Source organism: Hemitrygon akajei, chromosome 13 (assembly GCF_048418815.1).
Source record: "Hemitrygon akajei chromosome 13, sHemAka1.3, whole genome shotgun sequence".
NCBI lineage: Eukaryota > Metazoa > Chordata > Chondrichthyes > Myliobatiformes > Dasyatidae > Hemitrygon > Hemitrygon akajei.
In genome coordinates this window covers 32,175,948-32,189,115 of record NC_133136.1, presented here as the reverse complement: position 1 = coordinate 32,189,115, position 13,168 = coordinate 32,175,948, and the positions used below count along the sequence as shown (strand labels likewise).

Sequence of the window (13,168 nt, the reverse complement as noted above, 5' to 3'; positions counted from 1 at the left end):
TCCGAGGCTGGCTCTCCCCACACTTACTGTCCTTACTTTTGACTGGAATACACTTCTGTTGAGCACTGTGAAAAATCTCTTCGAAAGTATTCCACTGTTCCACAACTGTCCTACCAAATACCCTGTGCTCCCAATCAACATTAGCCAACTTCTCCCTCATCCTGTTGTAGTCTCCCTTGTTCAAGCATAATACACTAGATTTAGATCTAACTATTTCATCCTCCATCTGTATGCGAAATTCAATCATACTATGATCACTCTTTCCAAGAGGATCCCTGACTACAAGATTGTCAATCTTACCTGTCTCATTGCACAGGACCAGATCTAAGATAGCATTTTCCCTTGTAGGTTCGCTAACATGCTGCTCAAGAAAGCCATCACAGATGCATTCTGTGAAATCTTCCTCAAGACTTCCTTGACCAACCTGATTCACCCAATCTATGTAGAAGTTAAAATCCCCCATGACAACTGCTGTTCCATTCTTACAAGCCTCAGTTATTTCTTGGTTAATCGCCTCTGCCACTGCAATATTTTTATAAGGTGGCCTATAGACAACTCCTACTAGTAATTTTTTTCCCTTTACTATACTTATTCTCTACGCAGATGGACTCAGCATTCTGCTCTGTAGATTTTATATTGTCTCTCACAATGACCCTGATCTCATCCTTAATTAAGAGCACCACCCCACCTGATGGTCAACATCCCAGAGCTTTGAAAGAAGTGGCTTTAGAGATAGTAAATACTCTGCACTTCATTATCCACATTTCTTTAGAATTTGGAATCATTTTAAAAAATTCAAGGATTGCTTATGATAAACCACTATTTAAGAAAGAAGGGAGAGAAAACAGGGAACTGTCAAACTGTTTGCCTGACACTTGTAGCAGAGAAACTGCTGGAATCTATAATAAAGATGTTTAATCAAAATATAATCTGGTTAAGCTGAGTAAACATGGATTAATGAATTGAAAATCATGTCTGACCAATATATTGGAGATCTTTGAGACCGTACTTTAGAAGAGCAGGTTGATTGGAAACCTATTTGGATTTTCAGCAGGCACTTGATAAGGTCCCACTATTCATATTCAATTTCCAATTTGGTTGAGGGAACCAAATGTAAAATCTGCAAGTTTGCTCAATGCACAAAATTAAATTAAAAAGTTAGTAATGATAAAGGTTACAAAGAAATTGTAAGTAGGCAGCAATATGGCAAAGATGTGAGGTTATTCACATTGGTAGAAAATGGAAATCCTGATTATTGTTTTAAATAGAAAGACATTGGAAAATGTGGATGTTTAAGGAGACCAAAGTGTTCTCATGCACAAATCACAAAATGATAACATGCACGTACAACAGGCAAATGGTATGGTGATGTTTTGAGATTTGAATATAACAGTAAAGAAGTTTTACTACAAATATATAGGGATTTAATGAAACCATTCATTTCATGAATATTGTCTGTAGTTTTGGTCTTCTCATCCAGGAAAGGGTATGCCTAAAAGGGACTACAGCATAAATTCCGGTGATGGTGGACATGAGGAAAAGTTGAGTAGACTGGGCCTATATTATCTGGCATTTAGAGGAATGACAAAGGGCCAATTGAAACAGAAAATTCTCACGGGGTCTGAGAAGTTAAATGGAGTGTTTCCCCAGCTGAGGAATCAGAGGTCCTGGTCTCAGGAAAACCATTGACCACTTAGGGTTGAGATCAGATGCAACTTCTTCAGAGGGCACTGAATCTATGAAGTTTTCAATTCCAGGAGGTTCAGTCATTAAACGTTCCATCTTGCTCATGTTTCTTCCGTACCATTTTACACAGAACAGAAGAAATAGAAATAGCAATTGGCCATTTGGCCCTTTGTACCTGCTGTGCTATTCAACATGATTATTAGCTGAACTTTAACCTCAACCCCAGTTTTTGCCCTAGCCCAATATCCCTTGACTTCTCTCATCCCTCACTTTGAATCCAGTCAAGACTGAATCTCCACATCCATAGTCAGGGAAACCCTGTTAAGACTTTTAAATATTGTCTATGTTTTAAATAAATATTGCTTTAAATAATGTCAAGTCTCATTTTTCTAAACTGCAGAGAAGACCGGCCTATTCAACTCAGATCCTTTTCCTACATATATGATGGAACTCTGCTGTATTCCCACTATAGCATATACATTATCCTCTTGGTTAGGAGATTATAAACGTACTTTAAAAGCAGACAGCATCTATGTAAAGAAAAAAATATTTCAAGTACTAAAACCTATGGCAGCACTGGGAAATAAAGAAAACCAATTGGTTTTCAGACAACAGAGTAGAAGGTAGGACTTGGGTAGAACAAGGGGAATATCTCAGATATTGTGAGACCAAATGACTTTAGTTAATAGCCCATTTCACTTCTTTGCGTTATGTGTTAGTAATAATAAGCCTATGGAATACACCCACAGGCACAGGCCAGACTATACTAACATCAACAGAAAATGGCCAATGCTAATAGAGAAAAAGTGAATTATCTCACATGATCTGTTTCCCAGATCTAACAAAGGGTCTAGGATCTGATACAGTAGTTAATTATCCTCAACATACCCATAAGGAACTTATCAAAAGCCTTCTTAAAATTCAAAGGAGTACAACCCTGGTTCCCTTTTATTTATTTGACTAAAATTATATTCATTTAACTCCAGTCAATCATCAAATGTAATTTTTATTTTGTGCATATGTTGTGCCTGTTCAATCATGTTGTTATTTACTAAGTGACTTGACATTGCATCCTTTATTATAGATGCCAGAGGATGTTATGTTCTTTATTAGCTCCCACAGTTTTTCAGATTTCCATTATCAGACTTTGCTTTCAAGGACCCACCATCTCCCGTCATGGAGGTCAACAAGTAAAATATTTAAGTTAATTTGTGAAAGAACTGAAGGTTGGGATTGAGAAATAATTTGGAATTTAAAGCTAGCTGCAGTAAAGTGGCATACAAACAGCCCTCATGGTTTTTGAAAACTAGCCAGTTGAGCAGATGAAAAGCCATGACCTTAACAGCAACACATTAAGAACTAGGGAGTGATATTAGTCCAAAACAGACCATTTGACTGTCACCAATACAAAGAGCTGAGGGAAAAGTTAATACTTTTAAAGACTGGGGTCATTGTTCATATTTTGTTTTTTTCTGATGTTCTTCATTGCAATTTTCCTGCCTTCCCATTAAACATGGGCATGTGAGAAAGTTACCCTACTTTGACAATATCCGATCTGCCTGGTTGAGACGTGGCATCAGAAGTGACCTTCGACCAGAGCTGCACCCTTTCACCACACAGGAGAAGGCATCAAAGAATGGGAATCTATCTGGACTGGGGACCATTGGTAATTGGTCACCAACATGATCCTCACCCACTGCACTCAAATTCCCAGGGCAGGGGGCACCTGAAGAGGCTCCACCTCCTCCATAATAAAACTCCTCCACGACAGCACGTGCACGAGGGTCTAACACGACCTGTGACGTTCACTGATTGACACCCGTCCCACCGATTGATCGCCTGGGCCATGATCCTCTTTATTAGCATTGTAATGCAAATGAGGCGCCGTGTGTCCAATCATCCCGCGGCTCCGGAGGGGGCGGGTATTGGCGAGGCACAGTCTCCTGACAACAGGCCGGAAGGAATGTATGTGTACGGAAGCCAGTGTGGGTCAAGCGATGTATTGAGCTGGGTTTGTTTCACCGAACTGGAAGGGAGAAGATCGTAGAGATTAGGATACAGCGGGTTGGACGGTCCCCAGGTTAGTTGTGTTGAGTGTCGAGGGGAAGGGGAACGGTAGACAGAAGCGGGCGTTCCTCTGCCTTGTTTTCCAGCCACTTGAACCGGCTGTTAGTTTCAGGAAGGAGTTAAACTCCCGACTTGCCACAACAGATCAGCTGTGAGCTCTGCTCCTGCTCTGTGAAGGTATGAACCTCGGGGCTTTTTGTCTGTCAGCTGGGCTGTATCTTGAGGTATTCAAGAGACTGACGGGTATTGCTTTTTGATTCTTGGGGAAGATTGTTGCCTTTGTGGTTATTTGTGCTGTCGTAAAACTTGCAGCTTTATAGTTTTATTATTAGCAATTAATCCTCTTTCCAAATTTAATTCTTAATTTTGAGGGGAAATTAGTTTTAGAAATATACGTAGATATTCATAACGTTTTGATATACAAAGATCCGTAGAGAACGCTTATATCTCGGAACGTGAGGACAGTTCGTGTTAGTGTTGGTTTAATCTGTCAACTTGTTTGCAGTCAGTGCATTAACAAAAAGGAAAAGGAGTGACTGTCTGGAGGGCTCGTTTGATCAAAAGGCTCATTTGACAATTGCAAATACACCTATTCTTGCGGATGCATTTGACGGATTTTTTTTATTATTAGCAACGAGACTGTGTCCCCATGGTGACCAAAAGAAAGTCCTTCAACGGTCTATAAAAAGTATTGGCATCTACTGGTTAACCCATTGTGTTCCGGATTTCAATTCATTGGGCCTACTTTCCCAGGCATACTTGGATTTTCAGAATCAAGTCATCAGCCCTTAATCTATAAAATAAAAATTCATATGAACTATATTAGTTTTTCTTATACAAATTTAGTTTTCCGATGTTTCCAGCAATGATGAACATCCCTGAAGTTAATATGTATCCATATTTTGGTGTAATAAATACTGATTTTCTTTTAGTAAGTTTTCTAACTTTTAAGATCTTTGTTAAGATTTTGTTTTTCAAGACCATAACAGATAGCAGCACAATTAGCCCATTCAGCCCATCAAGTCTGCTCCGCTATTCAATCATGGCTGATTTATTTTTCCCTCTCGACCCCCATTCTCTTGCTTTCTCCCCATACCACTGACATCCTTACTAATTAAGAACCTATCAACCTCCAGACCATGGTGCACCCATAAAAACCTTTATGACACACAACACATAAAACAAAATATTGCCACAAATAAGTGAATAAATATAATTCAAAATGCATGTAGTGCGCAGCTCGCTGTCCTAGTGATGAGACCTCAGTGGTGGCAGGGTATTCATTAGTCTCATAGCCTGAGGGAAGAAGCTGTAACACAGTCTGGCAGTCCTCTTCCTGATGCTCCTGTACCTCTTTCCTGATTTATAGTGGGTTAAAGAGATTGTTGGATCGGTGGTAGGGATCCCCAACAATGCTTCAGATCCTTTGTCTACAACACACCCAGTAAATGCCACAAATGGGGTGAGGGAGACCCTGGTGATTGTCCGGGTGGTTTTTACTACCCTCTATAGGGTCTTGCAGTCTGATGCCTTGCAGCTCAAAATATACTGAATGGTCTACTTCTGCACCTATTGTCTATTGACTTGGCCTTCACAGCCATCTGTGGCAATAAATTCTACAGATTCACCACCCTTTGGCTAAATAAATTCCTTTTCATCTCTGACTTGCTTCTGTTCTGAGGCTGTGTCCTCTAGTCCTAGACTCTCCCACTTTCATGTCCGCTCTATCTAGGCCTTTCAATATTTGATGGATTTCAATGAGATCCCCTCCCATTCTTCTAAACTCCAGTGAGCAGGCCCAGAGATCTCAAATGCTCCTCACATTCTTTAATTCCTGGGATTATTTTTGTAATCCTCCTCATGACTGTTTAAACGCCAGTGCATCCTTTCTTAGATGTGGGGCCTAAGACTGCTCACAATACCCCAAGTTGGTCTGACCAATTCCTTATAATGCATCTGCATTATATCCTTGCTTTTATATTCTAATCTTCCAGAGATGAATGCTGATATCATATTTGCCTTCCTTCATATTTATCTAAGTTTCTTGAAAACTACAGTACCAATGGTTTTTCTATGTGCAGCATCTAATTCTTGAATAGGTTTTGAAAAAAAAAAACAGATTTAAAATATCTTTCCATTCAACCAGAAGTGAAGGCAACTGGAAGGAAGAAAACTTGGAGCAAACTCTTGGTTCACAGATGGCATTTTCCTTTGGGCTGGGTGGCACATGATCCTTTTAAGTGAACACTGCGTCACAATGAGTACAGCAACTGCTTAGTAGCTCCAGCAACCTGGTTTCAGTCCTAGCTTCCAGTGCTCTCTGTAGAGCTTGCACGTTCTCCCTGTAACTGCATTAGTTCCACCTAGATACTCTGATTTCTTCCCATGTTCCAGAGCTGTGCAAGGTAGTAAGATAATTGACCATTGTATATTTCCCCCTAGCTTGTAGACGAAGGCTGCAATCTGGAGGAGGTGGGAGTGGGGGTGGAACTAATGGGAATGTGGGGAGAATAGGGTACAGAGTAAGTCAGCAGAGTCAGCATTGCTGTGTGAGTCAGGATCGATAAAATAGGCCTGAATGGCTCTGTCCTACGATGGAGGCATATGGATATTCATATCTGAATTTTGGGTTTATATGGTAAACTAAGTTGTGGCAAGCAACAGAAATTTGTTCTGCATTCAAATCAAGATACCCAGCTGATAGACTGGTTAGTTATTTGCATTATGGATCTTTACAGCTTGTCAGAAAGTTAAATCCATCTCTTCACTCTAGAAAATGGCAAAGAAACAACAAAGCTGTAGAAAATATCTAATGCATTGTTGAATGTTTATGCCAGGTATTAAAAAAATACTAAATAAACTCTTTGAATTAATGATGCACTTCAATCTCATTAATATAGGAGCTTTAAGAAAAACATTGGTGTCACTGCTCTTCGATCGTGTACCCCTTTGTACGTGAAATAACTTAAAATGAAGGCTATTTTAGTTAAAGCAGACAATGAATTACAGTTCGTGAAAGTAAAATTGAATGACGGCAGAAATAAAGCTTTTGTTCTTTCTGATATTTTGGAAAGCTCATTTGTTTCATTGACTTGCTAATCCCTTTGGACAACGTTTAAAATTGTTTCCTTTCTTCCATTTTGCCTGTCGTTGCCTTTCCACAATCTCCTCCAAACTTGTTCTGTTTGGCTTCCGTGGTGCTGCAGGTTGGGCAAGAGTGCAACTGCCCTTCTTCACCCTTCACAAGGAGTGAGTATCTTTCAGTTTAATATATTGAGAGCTACAGTGGCGTAGCGGTTAGCGCAATGCTATTACAGCTCGGGGCGTCGGAGTTCAGCGTGCAATGCCGGCGTCGCCTGTAAGGAAGTGTGGTAGGTTAATTGCTTATTGTAAATCGTCCCATGGTTAGGTTAGGGCTAAACTATGAGTTGTTGGGCAGTGCAGCTTGAAGGCTAGAAGGGCCTGTTCTGCAAAGCATCTCTAAATAAATAAATACAAGCACAATGCAACGTGTACTCAGTGGCCACTTTATTAGGTACAGGAGTGGAACCCGGCATGGTCTTCTGCTGTTGTAGCCTGTCCACTTCAAGATTCAACGTGTTGTGCATTCAGAAATGCTCTTCTGCATATCACTGTTTTAACACATGGGTTATTTGAGTTAGTGTCGTCTCCCTGCCAGCTTGAATCAATCTGGCCATTCTCCTTTGACCTCTCTCACTGTCAAGGTGTATTCATGCACAGAACTTCTGCTCACTGGATTTTTTAATCTTTTTTTTTTTTTGCACCATTCTCTATAAACTCCAGAGACTACCGTGCATGGAAAATCCCGGATTAGCAGTTCCGAGATACTCAAACCACCCCATGTGGCACCAGCAGATAATTCCACAAGCAGTCACTTAGACATATTGGTTCCCCATTCTAATAGTTGGTCTGAACAACAACTGAACTTCTTGACCATGTCTGTATGCTTTTATGAATTGAATTTCTGCTGCATGACTGGCTGATTAAATATTTCATAAATGAATGGGTGTATTTAATAAAGTGGCCACAGCACATATAATATGGAAAGAAGAATTGCAGAATATGTAAGGGCTCTTCCATACCAATAGATGTATTTTTGCTCAAAATTAATGATGATTTTCAGATTTTTGCTGGGAATGTCTTCTATGAAGGTGATGCATGTCTGAATTTAGGATAGACTTGAAGCTACCAGCTATCAGCACCTTCAGCCTTGTTTGGGGAAAATCTCCCAACAGAAATTTCTGGAGAATATCAAAGAACACTGGGGTCAGCTTAACTCCACCATCTCTCTTTTCTTGTAAAAACATCATTGGGCACAAGTCCAGAAAGCATCAGGATTGGTTTGATGATAATGACATGAAGATGGAACAACCTATCTGTAAGAAAAGGAAAGCCTTTTGTGCCTGGCAGAACAACATTGACAGCAAGGCCAAAAGAGAGCTTACTCCAGAGCCAAGGCAAATGTCCAGTGCAGAATGAGAGAACTAAAGAATTCTTGGTGGACTGAAAAAGCCCTGGAAATCCAGAGACTGGCAGACACTGGTGACACTTTCAGATCATTCGTGAGACTGAGGGAGTGATAGACAGGACATGTTGAGGTAGTTACACCCAAGGTGCAGGACACAGGAGAGTGAGTGACAGTCAGGAAGGGGAAAGGGGTTAAAGAGCCGGTGCAAAATACCCCTGTGGCCATCCCCTTCAGCAACAGGTATGCCACCTTGGATACTGTCGGGAGTGTTGACCTAGCAGAGGACAGTCACAGCAATTGGCATGAGTCTGGCTCTGTGACTCACAAGGGAAAGGGGGAGAAGAGGTGCACTGTTGTGTTAGGGGAACAGAAAAGAGATTCTGTGGACAAGAATGAGATACCTGGATGGTATGTTTCCTCCCGGATGCCAGCATCCAGGTCATCTTGGATTGATTTCTCCGCATCCTTAAGTGGGAGGGTCATGGGAGCCAGTGGTCATGGTCCATGTACTCAATGACATAGGTTGGAAGAATGACGATGTTCTGCAAAGTGAGTTCAGGGATGAAAGAAAAATGGAGGGTTATGGGGTAGTGTGGGTTTAGTACTTTTTTTTAAGGATTATATGGGTCGGCACAACATGGAGGGCTGAAGGGCCTGTACTGTGCTGTAGTGTTCTATGGTTCTATGATCTTTGGAGTTGGGTGTTAAGTTAATAGACAGGACCTCCAGGGTTGTGATCTTAGTATTGCTACCTGTGCCATGTGCTAGTGAGGTCAGAAATAGGAAAATTAGACAGTTTAATACTTGACTAAGGAGTTGGTGTAGGAGGGAGGGCATAAGATTCTTGAATCATTGGACTCTCTTCCAGAGAAGGTGGGACCTGTTCTGAAGAGACAGTTTGCACCTGAACTGGAGTTGGACCAATATCCTGGTAAGAAGGTTTGCTAGTACTGCAAGGGGGTTAAAACTAGATTTGCAGGAGAATGGGAACCAGTGTGCCAGAACAGATAGTGGAGTGGCTGTGGAGGTAGATATTGTGAAGTCCTCTGAATAAGTCAGGAATCAAAAGGTTGAGTATAATGGGACTAATGTACTGAGCTGCATATATTTCAATGGATGAAAAACTGTAGGATAGGCAAATAAGCTCAGGGCATGAATCAACACATAGAATTATGATATTGTAGCCATAGTGAAACTTGTTTGCAGGAGGGGCAGGGCTGACAGCTTAATATTCTGGCATTCCATTGTTTTAGACATGACAGAGCGGCAGAGATTAAAGGGGGAGGGGTGGCGTTACTAGTCAGGGAAAATATCACGTCAGTTCTCAGTCAGAACAGACTGGAGAATGAGACTTTAAGGGTGGAACCAAAGAATAAGGAATGTATGACCATGTTAATGGGGCTATATTACAGACCACCCGACAGTCTGCTTGATATAGAGGAACAAATTTGTAGAGAGATCGCAGACTGTTGCAAGAACCATAAGGTTGTTACAGTTTGACTTTCCACTTATTGATTGGGATTGCCAGACTGTAAAAAGACTAGATGGGATAGAGTTTGTCAAATGTGTTCAGGAAAGTTTCTTTAATCAGTGCATAGATGTCCCAATGAAAGAGTGAGTGATACTTGATCTGCTATTATGAAATGAGACAGGGCAGGTGACAGAAGTTTGGGTCAAGGAACACTTTGCATCTGGTGATCATAATGCCATTAGTTTCCAACTAAATATGGGAAAAGATAACAAAGAAATCAGGAGAGCTAGAAGGCATGAGATTGCCCAAGCAGATAAGGTGAAGGAGAATCCTAAGGGATTCTACAGATAGTATAAGAGCAAAAGGATTATAAGGGACAAAATTAGTCCAATGGGAGATCAGAATGGTAGTCTGTGCATGGAACCAAAAGAGATGGGGGAGATCTTGAATAAATATTTTGCATCTTCATTTGTTTGGGAAATGGACTCGGTCTGTAGAAGTGAGGGAAATCAGCAGTGAGGTCATGGACCCTTCACAGATTACAGAGGAGGAAGTGTTTGCCGTGTTGAGGCAAATTAGAGTGGATAAATCTCCAGGGCCTGACAAGATGTTTCCTTAAACCCATGGGAGGCAAGTGCAGAAATTGTAGGGACCCTAGCAGAGATATTTAAATCATTCTTGGCAACAGATGAGGTACTGGAGGATTGGAGGATAGCTAATGTTGTTTGCTGTTAAGAAATTTAACCAGGAAATTTTAGGCCAGTGAGCCTGACATCTGTAGTGGGAAAGTTATTGGAAGGTATTTTAATGGATCGGATCTATGAGTATTTGTATAGACATAGATTGATTAGGGATAGTCAGCATGGCTTTGTGTGTGGTAAGTTGTGTCTAACCAATCTTATAGAGATTTCTCAAGGAAGTTACCAGGTAAGTTGGTGAAGGATGCTGTATACATGGACTTCAGCAAAGCGTTTGACAAGGTCCCACATGAGAGGTTGGTCAAGAGAGTTCAGTTGCTTGGCATTGAAGATGAAGTAGTAAATTGAATTAGACGTTGGGTTTGTGGAAGAAGCCAGAGTGTGGTAGTGGATCGTTGTCTCTCTGACTGGAGGCCTGTGACTAGTGGAGTGCTGCAGGGATTGGTGCTGGGTCTGTTGTTGGTTGTTATTGATATCATCCAGGTCGATGATAATGTGGTTAACTGGATCAGCAAATCTGCAGGTGACACCAAGACTGGGGGTATAGTGAACAATGAGGAAACTATCAGAGCTTGCAGCGGGATTTGGACCTGCTGGAAAAAAGCACTGGAAAATGCAGATGGAATTTAATGCGTGCAAACACGAGGTTTGCACTTTGGTAGGATCAACCGGGGTAGGTCTTATAAAGTCAACACTAGCGCACTGAGGAATGTGGTGGAACAAAAGTGTCTGGGAAAACAGGTTCATAATTCATTGAATGAGGTGGCACAGGTAGATTGGGTCATAAGGAAAGCTTTGGGCATATTTGCTTTCATAAATCAGAAGTATTGAGGTCAGGAGATGGGATGATACGTTGAAGTTGTATAAGACGTTGGTGAGGCCTAATTTGGAGGATTGTGTGCAGTATTGATCACCTGCCTACAGGAAAGATGTAAATAAGTTAGAAAGACTACAGAGGAAAATTTACAAGGAGGTTGCCAAGACTGTAGGACCTGAGCTATAGGGAAAGATTAAATAGGTTAGGACATTATTCTGTGGAATGTAAAAGATTGAGAGGAGATTTGATAGGGATATAGACAGGGTAAATGCAAGCAGGTTTTTTTTCCACTGAGGTTGAGTGGTACTATAACTAGAAGTCATGGGTTAAGGGTGAAAGGTGAAAAGTTTAAGTGGAACATGAGAAATTTCTTCACTCAGAGGGTCTTGAGAGTCTAGAATGAGCTGCCAACATAAGTGGTGCATGCAAGCTCGATTTCAACATTTAGGAGAAGTTTGGATAGGTGCATGGATGGCAAGGGTATGGAGGACTATGGTCCATGCAGGTCGATGGGATTTGGCAGTTTAATTGATTTGGCATGGACTACCTGGGCCAAATGGCCTGTTTCTGTGCTGTACCTTATGACAAGAGGGTTCTTTAGTGCCACCAATGCTATCTATGGTACAAGTTACTTCAGCACTCAAAAGATGGAAAGAACTTGCTAAAGGTTTGGAAGGATATCAATGATCAATCTAGAGAGCACTTTAAAAAAATTCTTAACCGCAACAGCACTCCTGAACCAAAGGTTACTAACCAAATCCTCCAGAGACCTGTGAGTGAAGACATGGGGGAAATCCCCCAGTATGGAAGCTGTCCATGATGTCATCAGGTGCCTGAAAATCAAATCCTGATGGGATTCCAGCAGAGAAGGTGGATCAGTACTTTTGCACCATATAAAATGCCTTGCTCCTGAAGGTCTGGGAAAAGGAACGACTGTTCTTGGAGCTCAGGGCTGCTCTAATAGTGACTATATTCAGGAAGGGAGATGAGGCAGATTGTGGTAATTACAGAGGGTCTCCCTCCTATCAAAAACAGGCAAAGTGCTTGCATATGCTCTTGTCAACCAGCTCCTTCTGATATCTGAAGAAGTACTCGCTGAATCTGTGGCTTCCGCCTGTTTAGAGGTACTGCAGACATGATCTTCACACCACACCCATTACAGGAAAAATGCCATGAACAAAGGGTACCCTTGTATTTGACAGACATTTGATACTGTAGAATGCCAAGTTCTCTGGCATACACTATCAAGGTATGGCTGTCCTGACAAGTACAGAAAAATACTGAGTCTTCTCATGATGGCATGTCAGCTGCTTTGCTCAGCAGTAGGGGTGCTGAATCAGAACCCTTCACTGCAAAGTCAGGAGTCAAACAGGGCTGCAGCATTGCACCCACCCTATTTGCCATCCTTATTGCTACCATTCTTCAATTCATTGGCCACAAACCTGCCACAGGGAACCCCAATCATGGAGAGAATAGACACCAGGCTTTTCAACCTCAAGGCACGAACAAGTTCAGCACCACCACTGAGAAATGCAACTGCAGGAGAGTGACCTGCCCTGTGCCACAGGGAACAAGCGGCATCAGTGAAAGGAGAGAATCAACAACTAATCACAGTTACCACTTACTCATGTCCACACTACACCAGAATATGTGGATCCTAGATCAGCCTCTGGAGCCACCCGAGGGCCCACCTATTGACAATCCCTAAGGAGAACCTCTTACCTGACTTGAGTGACCACATTATTATGCGTTTATTCCTGCTCGTCACTCCATTGAACTCTTTCATGTGACAAAGTGGTCAAATAAAAATGTTTCATCAAAAAGCAAGAAGCAGAGAGGCCAGGCAAGTGATGAGTGACGGAAAACCAGAAGAAAGGCAGAAAACATGTTGTGAAGGTAGCAAAGTTGAGTAAGCAATGCAGTGTATTTGGTAACTCATG

General features: G+C 41.5%; 1 protein-coding gene across 11 annotated transcripts in view; it reads left to right on the top strand.

The window, feature by feature from the left end:
• Positions 1 to 3,626: 3,626 nt before the first annotated feature.
• Positions 3,627 to 13,168, top strand: part of atosb (atos homolog b) — a 119,806-nt gene continuing 110,264 nt past the window's right edge. For 5 of the 11 annotated variants that reach the window (XM_073064354.1, XM_073064359.1, XM_073064357.1 and 2 more), the window contains exons 1-2: positions 3,627 to 3,766; positions 6,960 to 7,002. The gene's annotated coding sequence lies outside the window, so the exon portion shown is untranslated. Of the gene's footprint in view, positions 3,931 to 6,959; positions 7,125 to 13,168 lie in introns of those variants that run through there. The other 6 variants (XM_073064355.1, XM_073064348.1, XM_073064356.1 and 3 more) reach the window with 4 other exon arrangements.